The sequence below is a fragment of the Triturus cristatus genome, chromosome 6, assembly GCF_964204655.1.
Source record: "Triturus cristatus chromosome 6, aTriCri1.1, whole genome shotgun sequence".
In the NCBI taxonomy this organism is placed as follows: domain Eukaryota; kingdom Metazoa; phylum Chordata; class Amphibia; order Caudata; family Salamandridae; genus Triturus; species Triturus cristatus.
The window spans coordinates 1,843,689,132-1,843,706,248 of NC_140589.1; the positions used below are offsets into that span (position 1 = coordinate 1,843,689,132).

The following is a 17,117-nucleotide window of genomic DNA, read 5'->3' on the forward strand; positions in this document are numbered from 1 at the left end:
TTGGCACCTGATTCTGTTGGGTTACAACCTGCTGCTGTCGCTGCGGTTGACCACTCACCTCATTCTGCACCTGTGGATTAAATGATGCATTTTCATTGTTAGTACTTGGAGGAAATTTACACTCGGATTTCCAGTGCCCTATTCTACCGCAATTATGACATGGGAATTTCTTTTTGGCTTCTTCTATGTTAAAATTTCCTTTACCTTTCCCAGAAGTGAATTTTCTGGGGCCTGTATTATTCGCTTGTTCCACTAACTGAGCTTCTTTTCTTTCTGCCACTTTTACTTGTGCCCACATAGCTTTCTCTTTTAATTTACGTTGTTTAGCTTCAATCTCATCACTGAAATATTTTTCATGTCTTCACACTTCATCTATTTTCTTATTTTGCCAATCTACAGTATGTTGCTTAATCATTTCACTAATTTCTGGACGTAAACCATATGCAAATCTGTATACAAAATGACTCAAATCTTTTTCACTCAAATTTTCATCACCGCTGAACTGTTTAAAGGCTAAAATTAATCTTTCATAATAGGCATGTACTGACTACTTACTTTCCTGATGAGTTCTGTCAATCTTTACCCAATCAGTTTCTTTGGGAGGTACTTTATTTTTCAAAAAAACAATGACCTGCTCGTATTTCTTCATTACCTCAGGGTCTGGGGCTCCTGTCTTTGGATCCCTAGGGTATTCTTGTGTGGGCCAATTTATCATTAGCTTGCACTCCATCCATAAATCTGCTGGCACCATTATGTCAAACAGGCTATTTAGGTCAATCCATATACTTTAGATAATTTCACAAATCTGTCCACTTGCCTATACCACTCGACGGGTTTTTCGCGCAGTCGAGGGAAATCATTTGTAAATGATAAAATATCTTGTCTAGTCCATGGAACATGTACATACCCTCCTCCTGGAATTTCTCTCATGGGGCATTCTGTTACTACCTTTTCTTTTTCTCTTACAGGGAATGCTGCAAACGTTTTATCTAGGGGATCATCTCGTTTTCGGTACCACCTGCTTCTCCATTTATCCACATCTCCCCATTTTCTCAGCAAGATAATCATTTCCTTAATCTGACTTGTTCGTCCTGTGGTGCTCAAATTTTCAATGTCTTTTTCAGTGAAATCTATTCAATATGGTTTTTGTAAGGCCTTTACCTTTTCAATATCTATACCCATTTCATTTGCTACTTCTTCTAGTCTTTCGTGCAGATTTTTCGCTCTCCATGTTACACTTTTGCACAAAAATAGTAATTCCTCATCCTGATAAGTTTTTAATTTCTCTGTGGGGATAGTTCCTACTATTAACTCTTCCAGTACCATTCGTAATTTGGCCACATCTATTGATTGGGATTCTTTGTTTTTTCTCTGCAAGCTTCTCAACCATTCACTTAATTCATCTGTAGATGGACCTACTAGTTTTTCTACATTACCTCGTTCTGAATTCTTTTGCGTTTCTAATATTGATTCCACTGTCATTGTATGTCTTTCCGCTAAATTTTGGCCTATAAAAGGGTTACTCGAAGCATTTGGTTCGATCATACTCATTGTCTGTCTCCATGGATTCTCATTCTGGTTCTGCTTTGGCTTCTCAGCCTGTTTATTGTTATTATAAGGAACTGTTAAACAATGTTCGCTATCTTTTTGTTTATCAAAAATAGGCATCACATGGCGTATCGTCACTGGAACAGTCACAGCTTCTAGATTTTTAGTCAATTCTAATATCTTTACAGTTAATTCTAAAGTTGTTTTTGCTAATTCTGCCGAATTTTCACCATTTACCTTACCATCTGATTTTTCTCTACCTCTCTAATGGAATTACCTTTCTCTAAATCTTGGGACACTGGTTCTGACTTAATGATTCGTAAAGTTTCTCTCATTGGGGCACTTGGTGTCAACATTTCTGGTTCTGGTCGATACGGAGGTGGATTTTTATAAAACATGTCATCAAGAACATCATCCTCCGATTCATTCACTCCATACCCTCTTGATTCAACATTATGCTTTTTCTCTGTGCATTTCCTACCTCCAATTTCTTCTACGGTTCTAACAGGAAATAGACCTTCAGTCATACTCGCATTCCTCCACCTTCTCATTCTGTGATCATGATTCTCATGTCAATATGATCGACCAAACATGTACCTATATTTTTCGCCACTCCTCTGCCTTTCTCTGTCATGCATCTCATCTTCCCATTCTGTCAATGCTTCAAAATGTGTTGGTCTAGGTCTTGGTTCTAGATTCATCATTTTCTCTCTCAAGTTTCACAAAACCGCTAAATTAAACGAACCATGCTCTAGAAATGCTAAAACTCCATCATTTTTTGTATATTTCACCCAATTATCTAACCAAATACAAGTATGATATCCATATTTCGCAACCATAAAGGATGCAGGGGTTTTCGGTGGGGGAAGTAACTGTCCTTCCCTAGTCACAATCGGTTTGTCCTTTTTGAACCACTTCTTAATTTTCCCAAACCAAGACTTTTTCTCCTTTTCTGGTGGATCGTAATACATCTTTTCTGTCTTCCGTGTATCGCTAGACTCTCCTTTACGACTGTTCTGTTATTTTAGCCAATCGTAGCGCGACTCACACTAACGCACCAATCCGGATTGTCTACGTCACCCTGTAATTCTCCACTCCTAGCGTGGCGTACACTAATGCACCAATCAGGAGCGTCTACGTTTCTAGCTGACTGGCCAATCCCAGCGCGGTCTTTCTGACGTCAATAACTACTGCTGCAGCTCCTGCTCCTGTTGACCCCTCCTTTACAAAAATGTTCTCGATAAGCCTTTTTCGTTCTTCAAATTCACAAATCTGTTAGTAATTACATAAAAACGCCACCATTGTCCGCTTCGCTAACCAAAGAATAGTTAAAGACCTTTTTCGCAAGAATTCCATCTTTCCCGAGAGCAGCGTTTACCTCTTCCCTACTACGGAATTGTTACTTCCATTGATAAAGTAGCACATCCCTCTACTTTACCCTTCTAACAAGCATTAGCTAACTGTTTCTTCAGAATTAAGACACCTAGTTGGAGACCCAATGCTCCTGAGAAATAAAACCGGAGTTTCGCAATTAACCCGAATGCCTTTACATTCACGCACTTTCACACGAGAAAATGTAGTACATTCACACAGAATTCTGTCTTTCCCGAGAACATCGAACAGTCTTTCCTACTACAGGATTATGACACACATTAATAAAGTAGCACTTCCCTCTACTTTATCCTTCTAACAAGCTTAAAGAACACCTATTACCTTTCCAGTGATAAGCGTTATCAGAGCGCCTTTTGAGCTCCTGGTACCTAAGACCAAAATTTCAAGGTGACCTTCGCTACCATACACTTCTCCCATACAGGAAATATCTCTAATGGCAACACACGACGATGTTATCGAATCGAACCCAGACAATACGTTGTGCAACTCCAATCGTCACACGTTTTCCCTGTGTACCTACAGGGCAACCACAATTCCGTCTTTCCCGAGAGCAGCGCTTACCTCTGCTCTACTACGGAACTGTTACAAACTTCAGACTTCCTACATCCCAGAAGCTGTGCCAACAACATAGAACTCAACACAACACAACATAGAGTGTTAATACATAGACCAATACTTTTCGATAATCAATAAGCTATTAACAGGCAATAATCACCACACCAAAACAATTAAAACCATCATTCTGCTACCAGAAAAACTGTTGCAGCGTGGAATTTCAACTCCTCCCTTCGTCACAGACCAGATATCCCACTAACGCTTTCATTCAGTACATTCATTGGTGGGGCCCATAACATCAACACTCACACACACTCATATGGTCTGCTCTTACTGGAGGGATAAGTGTTCCAAACGCCGACGTGAAAAGAATATCTTATAACCTAAAAGGATTTTATTTACATAAACATACACTAAATATCCTTAATCCAGCACATCTTAATCCTGAATCTCGAGATATTACTTCCACTAAGCCGATGGATCAAATTATTTGATTTGGAAAGGTGATTTTAATCTTCATTCGTTTATATTCAAATGATAATTTATTCCTTCTCAATAATAACCCAACACATTTGCTTGATAATCAATAATATTGTTTACCTAATTAATGCAAATTTTAATAAAACATTAATCAAACCACAGAACATCATATTTACCTAATCTGGCTATTAGTCGTCCTCTAAGTCAATCAAGTCGTCCTGAAGTACGCTACAGTCCCAAAGATTAAGTCTGGACCGTAAACGTGTCCACATCAATCAATGCCCATCAATTTGAGAGTTTTCAGTTCATCAGGAAAATGGGCAGCCATTTAGTCTCCTCCCAGACAGCTCGCAGTCTGGTCTGAAGTACCGACGGACAGAGCGGTGCCTCCATCTCCAAGCAGTCAGCCGGGTGAGGTGAGGTTTTTCTCCCACATAAAGCTGGGAAAGAAGAGGTAGCTCTTACCTTCAAGCACGAGTTTCGCTTGTACCGGTAGGGTGGCAATTGCCACGGACTTACCTGACTATTATACTTCCTATATGAGTATTGTTTCACACGATTTTATGCACGAATTGTGTTTATCCTGCAGTAGCCTTTACTTTATTACATCTAGGTCCTGAAGAAAGCCGGGTCAATTGACCATTTCGGCTGAAACATGTCGACCGCATTAGACTTAGCCAGGAAATAGTCAATTTTTTCAAGACTATTAGGTTCTTTTAGTATGACACTTGGACAATTTTTAATAAACAAATTTTTTGCCCAGGTAGCCATTTTTAACTTTCACTTACACTGGAGCACTGCACGTCACTAGAGTTCGTATAGTTTGAACATACACCTTGGCAAGAGTCTTTCTCAGGAGCATCAGGTCAAGTACCCAGCAGGGCCTGGTGGCTCAAGACTGTGGCCCTAGATCTAGATCTCCTAGAGTCCCAGATGACGAAGCTCCGCCAGTAAGGGTGGGCTGATGGACTCTGAACTCTGGCCAGGTGATGAGCAAACTATCTGAAGAGGTCTCTTGGTATTTTTCACAGCGTTCAGCGGCTGTCTGTTCTCCTTGAACGGACTGAGCATCTCCTGTTAGTTGTTAGTTACAGCCATTTAGTCTGTCAAAGATTCGGGGAAACAGCTGTCCTGCAGTGTCACCGTCCTCTCCGTCAGCATAACGTCAGGAAAAAGAAAAGGTCCGCTTCTAACTCACTAGTCTACCATCTTTTATAATGAAATTAATGACAAAATGTAACGAAAATCAGTTTTAGGCACTTCTGATTGGTTGGTTAAGATCGTCCGTTTCGGTTTCCCAAAGTCTATGATGTCACACTGTCAGACATGATCCATCCGGTTTATCAAAATTGTCCATTGTTAAAGTTCTTGGCTAAAGTCCAGTCACGACCTTGTTCGGATACAGGCTGTGTGGGTCATCTTGAGGCCACTTGTTCAGGAGCTCGGAGCATGCGCACTTGGTCTGAAACCTCGTGGAAGGGTAGCTGTCTTGTCGTGTCCGTAGGGTGGCCATTTTGTCATAGGCCAGATTGGTCAACTTAAGTAAAACAAACACAAAAGTAATTAAAACATGGAAATATCGAAAAAATGTTTAACCCTCACTAATTCCCCTATGTGTGTGTAATTATCTAGCATACTGGCAACATTTAAAGCGTTTATATTCACCCAATGATGTCATCTGGTGCAACTTACAATTACGTCCCAAAAGCAACATATATCATGCAATATTCTATTTTGCTAGTATCAGTATGCGTACGTATATTAGTTTACAAATTATTTTAGCCATGCAAATGCAACTCACACGTGTAATTCATACATTAGTAAGGTTGGTTAGGTAAAACTCAAAACACATTCATATTATTACAATTAACAGATTATTCTAATTAGTATGAACATGCAGAAATGGGGGAGGTATACAAAATGTTGTTCTATCCGCTCCATCAATATAATATGCAAGACATAAGGTAAACTGGATTTCTGAGATGGCAATGTGTAATTTGTAAGGAGTACTTTATTTTAGTGCAATTTAATTGCTTATCTGACATGAAAGGGTTAACAATTTGTTTTATTTGATATCTTTAAACACATAAAAGAGAAACTCTGTTTATGATAGCTAACAACGGGGCTTTTTTAACTTTGTCTGTTCTGGTATAAAAACCTTATACCTTTTTCCCATATTAAAAGTGACCTACCAGCGTGGCAAGGGGCTTGTAAATAAGACCGATACTTTGTAGTATTTCGTGATGCGCGCTACAGCGCCATTTAACTGTTGCAGTCGCAGACGTCATGGACTTCATTCGGAAGCCTCTGCCACGTTCAGCTGATGATGACGCCACGCCCAGCTGATAGAAGCCACGCCCCCGATGGGAAAAGCAACCATCGGCACGAAGCAGCTATCCCTAAACATCGGCCAGTGAAGCTCGCGCGCTCCTGCGCACTGACGGATTGTGTGACGCGGGCGCGCATGTCCCTGCGTCAGCGGACGCTCGGCGCCTGTGATTGGAGGATTTGCTGCTGGCGTTGAGCTCTGGGCCAGTCGTGCGGCTGCTGAGCCCGGTGTCGGAGCTCGTTTTGAGGCCTGCGGTGTGAGAGCCGGAGCTCCCCTGAGACAGAGCTCGCAGGGACACGAGCCTGCTGGCGGCCCAGGTGAGGTGCGGGGATGGTGGGGAGGATGAGCTAGGGCATTGCGGGGTGCTCGGGGGACGTGAGAGGAAGGCGGAGTGGGTGGTGAGAGGCCAATGGGAAGGGGCCTGCATCTGGGACAGGGTTCCGGGAGGAAGAAGGGAGCATCGGGAGGTGTGGCTCTGAGAAGATTGGCCGGTGGCGAGGGAGGACCAGTGACGGGTCTGGGGGCACTGACATCCCTTGAGGCATGGAGATGCGAGGCCAGGAGGGGGGACCAGGAGCGAGGGAGGCCGAAGAAGGGGCTATAGGAGTCTGAAGGGTCGGGAGGCAGTCCTTCGTGGGGAGGGGCAGAGGCAGCCTATGGTGGGAGTAGGGGAAAGGGAACTATGGGGCGTTATGACGAGGTATGACTGAGGCAGGGCTGTAAGGGGCCGGCTGGATGGGGGCCCAGTAAAGGCCGTAGACGAGCTGATGAGTGGACAGGAGGAGCTGCTGGAACAGGTCTATGGGGGGAGGTGAGGAAGCCTAGCAGGAGAACAGGTAGGCTTCCCCAGTCCAGGAGCAGCTATGTCTGGGGGCTGAGTCCGGTTTAGTAAATTGTCTGACAGTGTAGCTCTGTGTGTGATATTGTGGTGGTGAGGGTTGGGGTGAGCGAATTTGGGAAAGCTGACTTGTGTCCGACTTTAATGACGCTCTGGTAGGGTCCCTGGACACCAAGAGGAAGAGAACTATGCCCGTCTGTGATGCTCTAATAGGAACTTGTACAAAGCTGGGCTGCGGACGGCGAGCGGCTTGGACTGAGGGGGTGTATAGCGTGTAACACAAATAAGAAGTCATCTCTGGAGGCTGGGGTGGTCTGTGAAGGTTCACGAGGAAGGCGATCGTAGGGAAGCTGGTCTGTAGGCTTTGGATCATTGGCTGTCAACAAAGAAGGAAACCATGAGACGTCTTCTCTTTGGGTGTACTGATCTGTACGTTTGTTTCTAGTCCAGCTCCTGTACGATTCGTTCTCATAGGGTAACAGCCATGTGGACGCAGTTCAAGGCAACCATTTGCATACCCTTTCATGCACCGAGAGCATTGGCATGTTCGTGGTTTGGAAGATGGGTGTGTATAGTTTGAACTTTGTGCCAAGCCCTCTTTGTAGGGAAGCTCGTGTCTTGGAGATTCTGTACGCTCATTTAGCGGACCTTTGAGAGAGGCACTCCCGGATCAGTCCTTAATTGGTACGTGACCCTCTCCCTTCTTGGCCTAGAAGGTGAAGTGGTGGGGTCGTGCCCACTCTAGCCTTGTCCCACACACCAGAAAGGGGGACCCTGACTTTGATGTAAACCTTACGCTTTCAGAAATGCGCTGTGCTGCACTAATTCCAGGATGGAGGTATGCTTGATCATTAGGAGTCGGTTTGTCTCGGTGGTTCTGATAAGTAGGATAGTGTTGCTCTCCACTGTTCTCTGAAGGAGAGGCAGTCCTCACGGCGAGACTGAGCGTCTGCTTTGTTGGTGGTTTCAAGTGTAAACCCAGTTTCTCCTGTAGTAATTCTGTCCTGAATGGAGGTTTGTTAAGAGTATCTATACCAACTACCACATAAGCCATCTTGTTCAGCTGTGATGTCACCACATTTTTATACATAGAAAGTTGTGGGAGTGTTGGCACAGTCACAGTGAGTCACTCCCCTGCAGCGAATGACTAAGGTATGCCACAGAATAAAGTGAAACCGCTGGCACATTATTCTTCTTTTCTGGGGAGAACGCAGTCTATTGTTCATGTTTGATCTTTGGTCTGTCATTCTTGGTTTGGGAGGTTTGAGTAAAGACCGTGGACTGCTTTGCATGGTTCAGAAGCATGGAGAGGGTTTAAGAGTGGCAAGTGCCCGAGGCTCAGTCACCTCCTTCCTCTCTTGGCGCATAATCCACGATGACAAGCTGGAAAACCACACTTGTGTTACAGAGAGGATACCCAGCGGAGCTGTATGTTGTTAGCCTACACGTCTCATCATTCTCGCTGCTGCTGGGCTTTTTTTTAATTAGACGACTGGACCTTTTGGGAATTCCAACACCTGTGCCCTCGTGTGGTGGTGCAGCTGTAGAGCTATTGTCATTTGCTGCAAATGTACTGGAAGGAGCTTTCATTTTTTAATGTACAAAATGGCCGGTCAATCATATAATCTTTATTCCGGCGATTTCAAAAAAAGCCATAAAAGTACAGAATAAACAGTTAAAATGCAGATTCCAAACAATATAGTCTACACCCTGTTAAAGCAGTTGTCATCACTATACTGCCTTCAAAAATGTTCAAAAGCATGTTTCCCTTTACTTAATAGCAGCAACAATATAACTCAAGACAGCAGTGCAATTTTCAAATGAAGAGACGTAGTAAATGTACGAATCCCTCTTTGTACAAAGTATAATGCTTTTGCACTAATTCGTGTTGTAAGAAACTCCTTCTGAAAATATTATACAGGTAACAAAAGAATTAAGTGTGCATTCGATTGGGCAGATGTACCTCACATGGGCAACATGGAAGCAAATTAAACCACGGGCCAACTAAAGGAAAAGCTGCTAAAAAGTGAATCGTGTTGAGTCTTAACCTAGTCATGTAAAACTTATGCTCTGGGCTAACAATCCAGGTTAAGTTGGGTTCCAAACCTTTGGTTGTAACAATTTCCAGGTAGCTAGTAACTGAATACTACTGTTTGGCAAAGCACAAACTGTGTGGTCCCCCGATTGGTGGCCATCAGAATTAGGCCCCGCTCCCACCCCTACAACAAATGCAAAAAACTTGAGAGCCTATCTGGACCACTCCCTATCTGAGAGACCAAGTAGCAACTACCTTGGGCACCTGCTTTTATATGCTGAAGCGTCTACGCAGAGTGTTCCACCTCCTACCCATATCAGTATGTAAGACCCTGATACAAACCCTGGTAGTCACTCGACTACTGTAATACCCTTTTGGCAACAGCAAACACCGTGCTGAGCAGGTTGCAAGTGGTTTAGAACACAGCAGCGTGTCTGGCCCTCAGTATGCCTGCTAGAACTGCATCTCTCCCATTATTGAGACACCTCCACTGGCTCCCCGTTTGTAAAAGAATTACTTTTAAAATCTGCTGCTTAGTCTACAAAACAATCAATGATAGGGGTCCCAGGTACCTTGCGGAAAAACTCGTTAATTACCTACCAAGCAGATTTCTGCACTCTGGAGAGAAGGCTCTGCTGGTTATCCCTCAGTTTAACAAACTACACACTGGTGGCAAAACCTCCTACCTGGCCCCTCAATATCGGAACTCACTCCCCGTCTACTTGCGCAAGTTCCTGGATTTTCTCAAGTTAGGTTAACTTCTGAAAAAGGAACTCTTTAACAACTGATCGCCTGTTCCAACCTCTGTACCTCCGTCTACAGCGTGGAGATACCCCTTTTGGGGTGATTCCTGCACTCTATAAATATTTCATTCATTCATACATGTTAAGTGATCTTCCTAGTCTTGTGTCCTCTCTGAGGTGCAAAACTCAGTTTGACTATTTCTTTAAATTTGGGACTAATGTTTTCTGGTGTATCAAATGGATGTCTCTCAAGTTAGGAAAGGTATCTTTGACATAAGTCAGCCATGGGCTGGCAAACATATTATCTAGACTAAGACAGTAAACACCTGCCTGGAAAATTCTGCCCTGTGATTATGCCATAACCTTAACCGCAGTAATAGTGGGGCAATATTAATTTGGTCCTCCACAAAGCTAATGCCCAGTTCTAAATGCGACTTAAAGTGGTTTTTAGGATAGCTATGATCCTACATAAAAAAATATTTTCGGCTACCTGTAACTTGCCATGGGCAAAATGGCCTCAAACTCTAGCTCCAAATGCACCAACTGATAGACATTTGCTTTTATAGAGTTGGGTCATCTCCTTGATGTAGAACATGGCAAATCATCATTGCACCTTATTTGCCTGTGTTTAGGGTGGGTATCCTGTATGATTCTAACAATATTTGCTTCACAGTTTGTAAGCATATGAAGTTGTTTGTTTGCAGGGCTGATTGGCTGCACCCTGGGTGACGTAATGCGTTCCCATTGGTGGTAGATACGTTTTTGAAACTCTGTAGACCAACTTTTTGTCTTTTGGTTGCAGTTGAGTTCGAAGTAAAGAGTTTGTTCCTAAATACATTATTTTTGACTGTTGATTTCAGGCATGTATGTTAGTTAGGTTACCCTAGGTAGCTATCAGATGTACTAAGAACATCTTTTGCCTTTATACGTGTAGAACTTGTTGGAGCACACCAATCATGCAGTGAAGGGAAGCTTGCAATACAGCACTCCTGTTATGCCTGATGGTGGCACACAGGAACATGTATCCTACTATACACAACATAGAAACATTACACTTGAAATACCCTTTTACATTTTTATTTCTCTAGAATGTATACATTAAAAAAGTCCACACTGATTATTGCATTTAAATTCCCACAATATTTACAATATGTAACTTTGTCTTCAGATTATTGCCTCTAACATGCTTTTTGAAATAGTATGCTATAGGTTTTGATTATGTGAAGCCAAATACCATCTGGGTTAACCTGCTTTTCTAAAGCTTATTTTTAAAATACTTTATTTGGTCAATGTTTTATTAGCAGTGTGACTTTTTTTGGGGGGTTTGCACATAGTTGTGGCATACAGCCTTCTAGCTGTTGACCTTACTGCCTGAAAGCCCTGGATTTTTATTTTTACTGAATTAAAGCAGTCTGTTCTGTGACCTTGAGTATGTGGGAGGGCACTTAAGATGGTTATATTCGCTTGGTTTCTAGTCAACTGTGCAGCTTCCTAGCACTGAGCGCTTATCCTCATCATGGGAGTTTAAACTGAATTGTGTTTTAAGAGTGGCAAGGTACCTCACTTTTGAGATGTGGCATTATAGCTTAGTTTGTATCTTGGCCACAACTGCTTCCTTTGCTTGGCTGCACACTCCCACTGACCTGGGCTTTAGTAGAGGATTGGGCTCAAAGTGTAAAATCTACTTTTGCCTTGCCTCCCAACCCCATCTCTCCTTCCTAGGCTGTCCGTTCGCATTCTAGAGTTCTGGTGGGATTCAGATCCTTATGTCTTCAATCCACCTTCCCCTAGTGACAGTGTGCTTTAACCTGTAGTGCAGATGAGATTCTGTGTAACACAAACCCAATGGTTTGCTCCACATGGAGGTTGATGGTATGCACAGTTTCAGCAAAGATTTGTGGCATGCTTAGCAAGCGTTGAGGGAGGTGACCATAAGTCATGTGATTAAGGTGGAAAGAATATTGCAGAGTCTTCAGTTTTGGGGTGAGTGTTGTGAGTTGTTGAGCTGGTGCCGATTGTGACTTGGGCTGAGGATGTTGAAAGTACGCCTGTTGTGAATGGCAGGTGGGTATGTAGAGCATGGCTGGGTGTTTACAAACTTCGACTGACACAGTGGTGTTTGTTGTATGTGGATGAAGATTATGCTAAACAAGGGGGTGAGTAGCTGAACTACTGCCATGGTGTGCAGCATCGGGATGAAAACCTCTTGGAAGGCTCCTTTTCAGTAGAATAAAATCAAAGAGCAGACACCTTGATTTTTGATGCGGCCTCCACAAACTAGCAGTTTATGAATCACCGTGGAGACTAGAACAAGATCTTAATTTGCAAATTAAAATATAGTCCTCTTTAATACTACGTCACTCCCGTCCTGATCTCTCTACTCCGAATGACATTCCAATTTTGCACCATCTTGGTTGGTTATATCCCATACTACCCTAACTGACCATAAACCATCTCCAGGGTCCAAAGCAAACATGATATTGCTATATTCTAAGCCAAAAACAATAAACATGCCTTTTCCAGGGCTGTGCGCTAAATTGGGAGCAGCATCACTATGCTTGTAAGGCTTTCCTTATTGCTCCTGCAGCTTAAGAAGGCCCGATAACCCATTGCTTCTACTTCAACAGTGTCAAGCATCCTGCTCCACCAGCCACTTTGGCCCAACAGAGGAGAGACTATACCTCGTTTCACATTTTCTCTTGGTGTTCATGATTTTATTTAGCATCTTTTACTCCTCCGTGTATAGTGCTTTCTTGCACCTAGCTAGGCTGAAGCTCTACAAGTAGCAGTTCATGGATTTTCCTAACAATCTATCATTCCAGGTGAAACCGTTCAAATGCACTTAAATTTTTAAGATTGTGTATTTTGCACATTTTATTGAAAAGGCTGATATTGTAGGCCTCGGCCGTGTTGAATAGGCTTGCAGTGGCTAAAGACGATCTCAGTGGGTTTTTTTTTCTCTTCCCCCTTTTCTTTTTTATATTTAACCCTTTTCAATTAAACAGTCAGAATGTTCATGTCTCTTTAATTGATTTTTTGATGGTTGCACAACGCTGTCTTTCACTGGCATCGTTCACCTACTGACTGGTACATGTTTGAGAGTTTTAACCTTCCCCAGCACCAACCTGCCTTCTTTCAATCTGTACAGTTTGCCAGCTGATTTAGACTTTTTAGCTGATTGCATATGTTATAGATACTAAGAAAATGTTAACACTTTAATTCATGGATTCCCATCTTGGCCACTTCAGGTCAAGGTAACAAAAACAAGAGCAGTCCACAGCTGACTGCCGCTGACTCCAACCTGATACAATTCATAGTCATGCAACTATGGGGAGTACATAGTATCCTGAATGACTACCCACATCCTTTAAAAGTCCAATCTGATCAGTCCGACTAGCAAAACCAATTAGTTTGGCCATATTATCCACACATCTGTGGGATTGTAGTTGATTTAAGTAATTGTGTAATGATATAATAGATCTCATGATCTATAGAATCTCTAAGCCTGTTAGTAGAATTGTTACAACTGTTATGTTCCGAGGATGTCCTATGCAAAGCGGTTCCTTTTTTTTAATTTTTTTTTTTTATTGAGATTTACTGGTGTCATACACAAATTTTTACAAATTCATTAAATAGATATTCCTGTTAAACCATACAAGAACACGTTTAGACAATAATAACCATAGTAGATACATATAAAACAAGGACAAACTATTAATAATAATAGGGCAATAGTTCTAAACCATTCGTTATCATGAAATAAATAAATAAATAAATAAAGCAGTATTTAGGCGCTCGAGCTCCTCCAGATAGCAAGTGGTGCCCAAATATTTCTTCCTAATTCCCTTAATGTTTTACCTTTTAACTCATATAGGCAAGCCTCAATATTATGCACTCCCAGCAACCTTGCAATCCACATTTGAAATGTGGGAGGGGAGGAATCTTTCCAACCTGCTGAAATAAGGATGCGTAGCACTGCAGTTGATATAAAGACCAGAGCTTCAGCCGCACTACCCAACTCCAATTTCCTATCTACACCTAGCAACATCAACGTGGGGGATAGCCTAATCCTACGATCTAGCAGCCCCTCCAAAAACTTAGAGATTTCCGTTAGTACCATAGAAAGCTTATCGCACTGGTGGAACATGTGGATTAGATCCGCTGGACCATTATTGCATCTAGGACACTTATCGTTCTCCACCAGACCCCAGGCATACAGCTTCGCCGGAGTAAAATACAAATTAAACAGCGTTTTGTAATGCTGAGCCCGTAGGTTAGAAGATCGAAATAATCTCTTATTTAATGCAAGTGCTAGATCTAAATCCACGTCGGGGTCGTCTAATTTCCCTGCAATTGCCGATTCTGTTTTCTCCAAATCGTCCTGAATACCCGCCATTAAGTGGTTATAGACAAATGTTATTTTATTACCCCCGTTCCATAAATAATCGATCAAGGGGAAACGTCTTGTTTCAGGAATCCTCGGTCTAAAAGCCTTCAACGTTTGGACTAACTGTCCATACAAAAACCAATGATTAGATGAAATCCCAAACTTGTGTTGGATCACTTCGAACCTGAGGACCTTCCCCCCCCCCCCCCCCCCTCCATAATATCCCCAATAGAACTAATTCCATGTTCTTTCCAAGCCGCGCAATTCCTGTCCATACCCATATAAGGAAATAGGTTAGAGTTCCAGAGAAGGAGGTGCGCATTAATCTTAGGAATTTAAAGCAGCTTTTGGACGGCTTTCCATGTCCCCCAAACCCCACCCATGATCTTAAGCCGGGCCCTCTTATAAAATCTCCGATCCACCTCGCTCAAGAGTAGCCCAACAGCCTTCTTCCCCACTAAAAGCTCAAAAATAGATGGGGGATCCTGACTCTCTACCTGGGCCGCTACCGAGCTGGGGCCTGATTGAAAAAGTATTGACATTTGAGCCAGAAGGCAAGATAAATGATATAGACGAAGGTTTGGTAAAGCCATGCCCCCCCTTACAAACGGGAGCGACATAAGGCTCATGGAGCGCCTAGTCTTCCCATATTGCCAGATAAACCGGTTAAATATTGACTCCAGATTTTTTAATAGTTTTTCCTCCAGCAATAATGGGATGGCTCGAAACAAGTAAAGGACCTTCGGAAATATTGACATTTTAAGAACGTTTACCCGTCCTACCAGGGAGAGGTGTAATACGTCCAGCCTCTTTAATTCTGCTTCAATCGATCCCATAAGGGGGCAATAATTTTCTGTAATGATCTTATCTACTGAGGCATTAATTCTAACCCCTAAATAGACCGCTGAGTCTACGTATCTACTGTCCGACTTATTAATGTTCTTAGTACAAATAATCTGGGTCTTCCCCTCATTTAGCAGATACCCAGACCTGCTACCAAAGTCTTTCGCCAGCTCTGCAAGTGCAGACATCGCCTGCTGGGGGTCGGTAGTAAGAACCGCCAGATCGTCAGCGTATGCTAGCAGTTTGCTTGTATACCCGTTCAACATCACTGGACTAATCTGAGGGCAGCCCAAAATTCTTTGAATCAGGGGGTCTATATATAGAGAAAAGAGGATCGGGGAACAAGGACAACCCTGACGCGTTCCTCTCTTAATCACAATTTTCTCCGAACTCTCCCCCATTACTGACACCCTGGCCACCGGATCTTTATACATAGCTCTAAGAGCCCTGATGACCTTGGGACCAAATCCCCTGCCTACAAGAATACCCCACAAATACTCCCAGACCACGCGGTCAAACGCTTTCTCCGCATCTAGGAGGATCATGGCCATCTCCCCCCCCCCCCCCCCCCCCAGCAGCATGAGCATCGAACAGTGCGATAGCACGGCGTGTGTGGTCCGTCGTTCCACGCCCAGGCACAAACCCATGCTGCCAAGGAGAGACAAGACCGCCAATGACCCTCCCTAGCCTTTTGGCCCATATTTTCAAGTACAGTTTAGTATCCGCGTTGATGAGCGAGATAGGTCGGTAAGAACCTGGGTTCTCCTTGGGTTTATCCTTCTTGTGAAAGACAATTATTTTGGTCTTTCCATGAGTCTGAAATGTCCCCTGTACACAGTATACCATTAAAGAGATCCAGCAAGATAGGGACTATCTCAGATTCAATGCTTTTGTACACTTCCAGGGGGATTCCGTCGGGTCCTGCTGCCTTACCAGCAGCAAGTTCCCGTAGGGCGGCCAGAATCTCACTTCCAGTCAGGTCCCTATCTAGCTCTTCTCTAGATAGATCATCCAGCATTGGACCCCAGCTACCATTCTCCTCCATTTGTGGTCCTTGGCGGCTCTCTTCATCGTACAATTTTTGATAGAAATTTTTAAACACCCTTAAAATTTCCTTTGTCTCCGAATAAGTCTTACCGTCCTCATGTATGCTAGAAATGATGTTCCTCGATTTACCCTGTCTGATACGAAGTGCCAGAACCCTACCTGCCTGCTCCCCTGCCTCATACCGCTTAGCCCTTGATGCCTGATAATCCCCTACTGCCTTCTGTGTGACCAATTTTTGGAGTTCGGCTATAATGATCCCCAACCTTCTTTGGCTCTCTGTCCCATCTACACCGCTGCCAATGTCCCTAATGTGCAGTTCCTCCGCCTTCGCTAAATGGCCCATAAGCCTATCTAGCTCTCCCCTGTCCGCCTTCCTTATTCTCCCTGAACAACTAATGGTTTCCCCTCTGAGGGCCGCCTTAAAAGCTTCCCAAACGCTATTCCTAGAGGTACTATAGCGGTTGCGTCAAAGAATTCCACTGTCCATTTTTTAATGTGATCTATGCCAGTCAGTGGATATATTTAGATCACCGCAGACTATCACGGGGGTTGGCCAGCCCGCTAGCTCCTCTTCCAGGAAGTTAAAAACCTCTGGATCATCGCAATTTGACCCATAAATTGAACACATTGTATATCCTAAGTTCAGCTCTGCGACGACCCACCTACCCAGGCTATCACTTTTAACCCGCTTCGCCCCCCCTAAAGAAGATCTGCCAAGGATTGCAACCCCCCTAGTTACAGATGTCTGTGATGTACAGAAGGGTCAAATCAAACCCCCTAATACAGAGTAAATTCCGTTTGGCCCACGGTAAGTGGGTCTCTTGCAAACAAAGTACATCTATCCCATTGTGTTTAACAAAATACTCCAGCTTTTGACGTTTTTTCCAGTCATTCAGTCCGCTAACATTGACAGTACATAT

At 43.2% G+C, this 17,117-nt stretch overlaps 1 protein-coding gene across 1 annotated transcript in view; it reads left to right on the top strand.

Annotated features, from left to right (window-relative positions):
• The first annotated feature begins 6,446 nt into the window (after window positions 1-6,446).
• Window positions 6,447-17,117, top strand: part of NRBP1 (nuclear receptor binding protein 1) — a 435,736-nt gene continuing 425,065 nt past the window's right edge. Inside the window, exon 1 of the mRNA XM_085613305.1 lies at window positions 6,447-6,621. The gene's annotated coding sequence lies outside the window, so the exon portion shown is untranslated. The remainder of the gene's footprint in view (window positions 6,622-17,117) is intronic.